An 8,352-nucleotide genomic window follows, 5' to 3' on the forward strand; every position below is an offset into this window, starting at 1 on the left:
TGAACACAGAGGGTAGGGACCACATTTTATCTAACTCTGCTTCTGATTGGGTAAAATTCCATCTGATTTAAAACAAGTGAACAAAAACAAGAATAGCAGCAAACATGTATGTTAAATAATTAGAAATACATTTTCAAGATTCTTGTCAGAGATTAAGGAGTGGTTTCTGAGAGTGAGTGACAGCTTGAATGAAGAGAGAAATGCATCTAACTAGGCAGGTTAGTTTACCGCTGAACACCTGTTGCTTATGGATGGTGAGGGATTTCCTACAACTAACAGATCTGCAACAGGAGGCCACACATAAAGGCATTAATCTGTGTGACTTCAACTCAAGAGTTTCGGCTTTGTTGGGCTAATAGCTTGTGCCTATGTGTCAATGTAATATAGCGGTTTTTATATTTAGTTTAGATTACACAGGCTATTGATTAGGCAAGAATTAAACTAGTTAATACACTCAATTCAATGAGAGTGTTTACAAACCCAGAACTATGCAGACTGCACTAAGAGAAGAGAAAACATGTTTACTAGTGCTACGTGGCAATTCTCATCTCCCTATATCTGGTCTCTCATATCTGATCTTCTTCTCCCTTTAAAGGTAGATATTAGAAAGTCCAAAAAACAGAGAAAGTAATACATCTGTTCTTAGAGAGTTTCATTTTATCTATGAGGACAAAATTTCCAACATCTGTAAAATTCTATAAAACAAGATAATTAAGTGTCAAGGAATATCAGAGACAGAACAGACAGAACTTACTATAGAATTAAATCGGTTCTGTTAAATACAGTGAACCCCAAGTTTCTCTTCAAAGAATCAGTATGTCAGTAAGTTCAGCTCTCTTATTCTTTGATTCTCCATTTTAAAGTTTAACTTCCTGGTTCTCTTCGCCCACTTGCTTCTAGTTTCAGTAAACAACTTTCCTGTCCTAATCAGTAGTTCACATCTGCTCCCCTGGTCATCTGCTCTGTCCTGACTCATTCTGGTCACCTGCTTTGATTTGAGTCACCCTTGGTCACCTGCTCTGACCTAAGTCACCTTTAGTTACCTGTTCCTAATCATCCTTCCTGCCAAACTACTCACCCCGCTACTCTGGCTCATACTCCTGCTCTCTTTAAAATAGCCAATCAGAATTAACTCAGACTGTAGGTCCAACCCTAGCCAATACAGGAACCACACAGCAGTAGGAGCTAGCTGGTGAGGAATAAGAACTCCTGCCCCTCTTCTGTCCAGGTGTGCTCTTGCCATTGTTCTATCTGTGATGAGTACCCTTTCTGCAGAAAGTAAAAACTGCTTTGCTGAGATAATTAAATGTATGCTCAAATGTTATTTCTTTGTGGCAATGAGGAACAAGCATTTCTAACAGTTCCCTTATTTATGGCTAGGATGAGAAAGTGAAATTTGATAATACCAAGTAGAACTGTAGTTGTCTAGGTATCCCCCATAATTGATGAAAATTATGACATAAAACAGGTTCCTGCACCAGCATTCTTCTATAATGCTTGAAATCTGAACCTTAGAATGTCTTGGTAAGGTGATAGCCAGTTTAAAGTCAAATGCACTATAAACTGCAATTAAATAAGTTTTCAAAACCGTTCTGGTTTGGTGTTAATAGAAATCCCAAATAAATGGCTGAAACCATGAAAAACAAGATTTCTTACAACTGAGATTGTGAGACTGAGATTTCTTATGAGGGTGAAACATGAACAACAGAACAAAGCCTTGTGCATTTCACAAGAGCATTTTAATACTTTTACCCTCATAGAGCACTTTAAGTAATGCTGGATTAATCCATTTTCAGACATTAATGGCTTTGTGAAAATAATTTGGCTGGCCAGCTACTTAATAAGATGCAGAAATTAAATCCTCATAAACTCCCAGAAGGAATCTTGAAGTCCCCAAGCCAGCCCTCTTTCTGAAGTGGGAATTGCCTCCATAGGATGGAATGAAGAAATGAGTGTGATGAGGAAGGATGGTTCCAAGACATCATTAAAAAAGACAGACAGAAATATAGGTCGGGGCCCCAGCCAGATGAAGGAGAGGGGCCCAAAACATGTTTTAATTTATGGTGTCATGGGAGTTTCTCAAGGCAAAGAGAAAGCAGCAAAGCAACTATTGAGGATGAAAAGTATAAAATCTTTCAGGATGACAACTTGGCATTATGTATTAATAGTTTTATTAAAAGTCCTCATCCTTTGAACACCAATTTCACTTCTAGAATAAACATTTAAAGGCATGGACACCCATATGTTCAAAAGTGTAAGGATATTAATCACAGTATATTTTATAATGACTAAAAACCAGAAACAATCTAATTAATAAATAAGAGCAGACAAATTCTGAAATAATGTATACCCAAAACTTAATAGTTCATCTCTGTTTGAATTTTAGGTGACTTCATGTTCATTTAATTTTTGAGTCTTCTGTGTTTCTCTATTTACGGTTTTTTTTTTTTTTTTTTTTTTTTTTTTTTTTTTTTTTTTGAGATGGAGTCTCGCACTGTCACCTGGGCTGGAGTGCAGTGGTGCCATCTCGGGTCACTGCAACCTCCGCTTCCCGGGTTCAAGTGATTCTCCTGCCTCAGCTTCCCAAATAGCTGGGATTACAGTCACCTGCCACCACGCCCAGCTAATTTTTTGTATTGTTAGTAGAGACAGAATTTCATCATGTTGGTCAGGCTGGTCTTGAACTCCTGACCTCAGGTGATCCACCCACCTCAGCCTCCCAAAGTACATTTTTTATAATAAAGTATACATGAGAAATACACACATGCCATAGTAGCGGATTGGCAGTGATAAGAAAACTGAGGAATAATGTAAGCAAACTCTGTTAACATCAAAGCTTTTCCCAGAAAGACGACCCTAATGCACCTCCAACTTACTTTCCCTCACTTGTCCTTGCTGTCTTGACTCTTTCAAAATTATATGTGTGAAGGGGCAACATGTTGGGCTACCCCATGGGATCAATTACCATGCAATTCTGCCTTCTTTGGAAGACTGCAATCAAAGTCTTATCCAGATGTCAGAATACCATTATCTCCTAGGATAATATGGGAAGAAACCAGCTGAAAGATACCTAAAGCTAGCACCTATGAAGGCTCTACACCGCCTGCTGTACCAATTACAAAATCAAACTTTAAGAGCCCTGTGATACACATAGACTTTCCATTCTAAGTGTTTAAAATCTAATAGGAGAGAAAACACATTATTCAGAAAGTTTTTTTTTTTTTTGACCCAATTCTACTACCAAGCGTGGGCAATCACTTAACATTTCTGCCCCTTCAGCTTCTCAATTATAAAACTAGGGAATCAACTATATCTGGGTTTTTATCTCAGGTTAAAATTTGGGAATGTTCCAATAATGCATCTCAAAATGTAATGAATTACCTGGGGCTAATGGTTAAATGCAGATTTGATTCCATGGGTCTGGGGAGAGGCCTGAGAATCTACATTTCTAACAAGCTGGTCCCAGGCCTACACTTTTGAGTGGCCAAACTCTAATATACATGATCTCATTTAATTCCCCCAAGTATCCTCTGAGATAGCCATCCTTAGCCCTATTTCACTGACCAGGAAGTGACTTGTATAGGGTTATACCAATTAAAAAGTGGCAAAGCAGAAATCCCAACAAGGTCTTTTTACTCTTCATCTCCAAGATGTTTAATATCCCTTTCAGTTTTAAAACACTATCATTAGAAATTATTGCCACACTCTTATAAAGTGAACAGGACCACGAGATTGATAAAGGTAAGCTGCTAATGGAGTTCAGAAGAAGAAGAAGGGTTCGCTTCATATAGAGCAGGGGCCTGGGAATCAGTTTAGAAAACATAGGGGAGATTTGCCATTAACCTTGAAGGGTAGTTAAAATGAAGGTAAGCAAAGATGGAGAGAATATAAAACAACAGGTAAGCATAACATGGCATAATCAGAGCACCAGTATATTCTCTACACCAGTATAGAGAAAACCTGTGAAGAGGGAGGACAGGCCTCATAAACTGGCATTTCTTTCTTTCTTTTTTTTTTTTCCTCTCTTTTTTTTTCTTTTTTTGAGACAGAGTCTCACTCTGTTGCCCAGGCTGGAATGCAGTGGCATGATCTCGGCTCACTGCAACCTCCACCTCCCAGGTTCAAGCGATTCTCCTGCCTCAGCCTCCTGAGTAGCTGGGATTACAGGCACCCACCAACACACCTGGTTAATTTTTGTAGTTTTAGTAGAGAGTGGGTTTCGCGGGTTTCATGATGTTGGCCAGGCTGGCCTCAAACTCCTGACCTCAGATGATCTGCCTACCTCAGCCTCCCAAAGTGCTGGGATTACAGGCGTGAGCCACCATTCCTGGGAGAACTTGCATTTCCACTTATTATTATTAATTCATTTATTATTTCTTTTATTATTTATGCTCATCATTTACATCATTTATAGAGCATGGCAGTTAGTTTCTTATTGATATCCATGTTACCACGCTGCTTTAAGAGTTGGATAAAGTTTGATAAGTAGAATGACCTCAATTTCTAATTTGTTTCTCCTAAGTGGATCTCCTGAGAGCAGCCTTGGGGCCCCCAACTTCACTCCATGCACCTTTTGAGGCATTCTGTAAAATGCCAGCTGTATGGTATGTGCCCACAGAAACAACAAAGTTAATTCTCTCTTTTTGGAATTGCGACTCCCACTCTCCCCCAATTCTTCTAAAGGTTTCCTTTTAAAGAAAAGCCATGGTTCGCTGCCACTGAAAATTAAAGACAACAGCATAAAGATCAAGGTCCAGGCTGGTGCTAGCGATGACAGAACATTAAAATAATCACTCAAATTTCCTTCCTCGAACATTGACAAAGACTACTAATGGAAAGCCAATCTCCAGAACGCAGATTCATTTCAGACTTTCTGCACTTGCATCTCTTTGTTCACAAATTATTTTGACTAAAGTGAACAAATTGGAAGTGTTGAGATAAAACAGGAGAGGTAATGACATACTAAAAAAAAAAAAAAAAAAAAAAAAAATTGTATGTGACTCCCCCACTCCACGTCACAACATAGAGTATCATGAAAATCAGGAGGGCTCATTAGGCAAAGGCTAATTTACAAGGTTGAAGAGAGAAGGAATTAATTGACTCTTTCCTCCATCAAGCTATACTTCTGGCCTCTCTAACTACAACAGATTTGCTCCATAAGCTTCTCTATTCTACCTCCCCTTAGTTCCAGATTATGTTTGGCCATCAGATTCATAACTCATATACCCCAGATTTCCTTCCCATTTGCTGAATCCACATTTTCAAGATTCTTATCCTTTCTTACCCCAAACTGGAGGTCTGGCCTCTGTACCCAATCACATGTTGGCATGATGGCTTGGGATGGTATTCTCGATGCCCAACTATTAGTCCTAGACTTGCAGCTATAGTGGTTCAGTTAGATGAGCGCAGGTTCCTTCCCCCGACAAACATGGAAAATGTCAAGAGTATTTTCAAAGCATATAAAGTATCTCTTATCCAATATACAATATTGAAGAAGAAGTTTGCCAACAGAAATCTATGGTCACCTGGGAGGAAGAGATTGGTCCAGTACACGCAATAGCTACATTGTAACCTGGTGAATCGAATATTTTCAAAACACAGATAAAGACATCTGAGATAATAAGCAGGAGGAAAGAAAAAACTTTAGGTGAGCTTTTCTTTCTTTTACTCCTTTTTTAGTTCGTTGGACACTTAGAGGCATGAAATTAAAACTCGTGAAAAACAGTCATATCGACTGGCTGTGGTGACTCAAAAGTTGTCGTTTCTCGACTCAACTTTGCTGAAACACTTGATTCATGTTGTTCTTATTTAACCTAATTTGCATTGATTTAATCAGTGCTGGTATGCTTTAAATACATAATAAATTGGGATTCTGCAACTTAGATGACTTAGAATAGCTAAATTTCAATAAAACTCATTCCAATCTGTTAATGTATACGGTTCTGCCAAGGGGTTTAAAACTGTAGAAAAGATGCAAACTTGCCACATTAGAGGTGGGAAAGGCTTAAAGATACCATATAGATGAAACAATTTGCAGGATAATAATGTGAAAAGCAATATATATAAAATATATATTTTTACATATTTTATATATATATATATATATATATATATATAATTTATTTATTTTAATTACAGCCTAGGAGCATCTTCGAAGTTTTGAGTAGCACATTTAGAAGAAAACTCACATATAAATCAGTGAATTTAATTTTATTCCCTTTCTTTCTTGCCAACACTCAACTCTTCTGCCTCTCTGCACCAGCTCTACAAATCAAATGACATCCAAAGTGGGACCTCTTCTTGCCCATTTGGCAGCCTCTGTCACCACTTTGCCAAGCAGCCAGCATTAGGAGGTTTTTTTTTTTTTTTTTTCCTAGCAGCCCTAGGGATTGGGTGGCGTGTACTCACAGTACTCACTGAATGGCTGGCAGCTGTTTAACCCTGCCTGCGCCTGCTCAATACCCCTCCCCCACCTCCCAACTCTTTAGAGTTTATGGCTCCATCAGCTGGCCTGCTGTCAGGAATAATTGTCTTGGCTAGAGGTGAAACCACTTGATGGTGAATTTGTTTGTCTGTCTGTTAAAGTGTTGCACAGCACCTTGGAGGTGCCAGGATAAAACCTGCAAATGCCTGATCCAGAGTTAGGTAGGCAGCAAGAGTGACAGAGAGGCAATCATCAAGAATGGCAAATTAAGAAAGAGAGAGAGAGAGAGAGAGAGAAAAGAAAGAAAAAGAGAGAGAGAGAAAGAAAGAACGAACAAACCAAAGAAAGAAAACCATCTGTGCCAGTTGCAAGCTGTATGACCTTGGATAAACCATGATGTCTCTTGGCCTCAGTTTCGTCACGTGCAAAATGAAGGGGTTTGATTTTCTAATGTCTCTTCTAACTCCTAAGACAGCATGTGATGTCTAGGACGTTTCAGATTTGTGTTCCTTCCAATTAAATGATACATCTCAGAGATGAATGACCAGGGCAGAGCTCAGATGAATACAAAATGCAATGATTCATGCCCCTGTTCATATGACTTTTCCTGAAAAGTACCACCAGTCTTTGGTGACTTTGATTCCATTGGTTGGTCTCTTCAGCTTAGATGCTAAGGACCAATCCAGTTACTTGTCCATTCTATCTACCCTGGCTCTGGTAATCCACCCTCATTCCTATCAAAGTAAGTGCCACTACACATAATGCCTACTGATTTTGAGTTCCTTAGAGGCAGAAACGATAGGAATTCAAAGAGCGGAGCTGGAGACTCACATTTGACTCTCCTTACCATCTCCCTGGGCATCTTTGTCAAGAAGGAAGGCTTACCCACACTCACTTCCCGCAGGCTTTCTCAGTCATCTTGGAGGATTTTGTTTAAACAGATGACCAACTGACCCTCCCCAGGGCAGACCCTCTCCAGACCAGTTGGCACAAGGTGTGTGTTTTCGGGGGGCGGGGGGGAGCTCATTGTAAGGACTCCTATCTATAAATGATTGTGAATAGAAATAATGAGGCAAAGGCTTCTCGTCATATTTAGAGGAAAAAGTGGCACAATTCAGTGCAGTCTCAAAGCTTAATTAGGGATGTGTGTATGGAGACGGGTAGGCTTCATTATGGCTTAAACTACCACATCCCTACACATTCACACTCTCCTGGAGTAGAGTGCACTGCAGGGCCCAGCAATCACCATGAACAGCACAAGTCAGGGTTAGTCCTCCCCATGTCAGACAGCAGAATCGTTCTTTAATCCACCCTGTACCCCATATGTATCTATGGAGCCTGATGAAGCCCCGGAGGGATCTCAGTCAAGTCTCCCTGTACACAGACATACCTTTTTGCCACACCGGATCTCACACCACCGGGACTGGGATGGCTTCCCAAACTAGGTGGGTTTGGAAAGTATTTCCCCCTTCCACCTCAAAAAAGGGCTGGCTGACTGCAGAATTCCAGTACCCGCAAGGCGGGGGGTGGGGGGAGAGACAAAAAATCTTAGCCAAGCCCCAAATCATTGCCTTCCTGTGTCTTCTCTCAAGTTGCTTTTCTAAAGCAAAGGTCCAAATGTTGATTTCTTTGCAGATTCCTACGTATCTCTTACACGTAGACAGTTTTAAAGGAGAAAAGAATATATCCCCAAAAGGGAAGGGGGAGAGCACAGAATATTTCAGTTTCTTCCCACTTGGAAATATCTTGTCGTGGATGATGCTACCCCTATCGCCACCTCCCTCCCCCCTCCTTTTTTTTTTTTTTTTTGAAATATGGACAAAAAAGCTTAAAGTGTTTTCCGTTTCATCAAAGAACATATATTACTTTAGTGGTTCGGTAAAATGTTGGTTTTATGCCCACCCCTTTTCAATCTGCCCATGTCTGAG

The 8,352-nt window shown here is 39.9% G+C and overlaps 1 protein-coding gene across 5 annotated transcripts in view; it reads right to left on the minus strand.

Moving 5' to 3' along the window:
- Positions 1-8,352, minus strand: part of CTNNA2 (catenin alpha 2) — a 1,160,134-nt gene that overhangs the window by 344,798 nt on the left and 806,984 nt on the right. For 2 of the 5 annotated variants that reach the window (XM_065526935.1, XM_045368556.2), the window contains exon 1: positions 7,815-8,026. The exons of the other annotated variants lie outside the window; for them this stretch is intronic. The gene's annotated coding sequence lies outside the window, so the exon portion shown is untranslated. Of the gene's footprint in view, positions 1-7,814; positions 8,027-8,352 lie in introns of those variants that run through there. 5 annotated transcript variants of the gene reach the window in all.

The sequence above is a fragment of the Macaca fascicularis genome, chromosome 13 (assembly GCF_037993035.2).
Source record: "Macaca fascicularis isolate 582-1 chromosome 13, T2T-MFA8v1.1".
Lineage (NCBI taxonomy): Eukaryota > Metazoa > Chordata > Mammalia > Primates > Cercopithecidae > Macaca > Macaca fascicularis.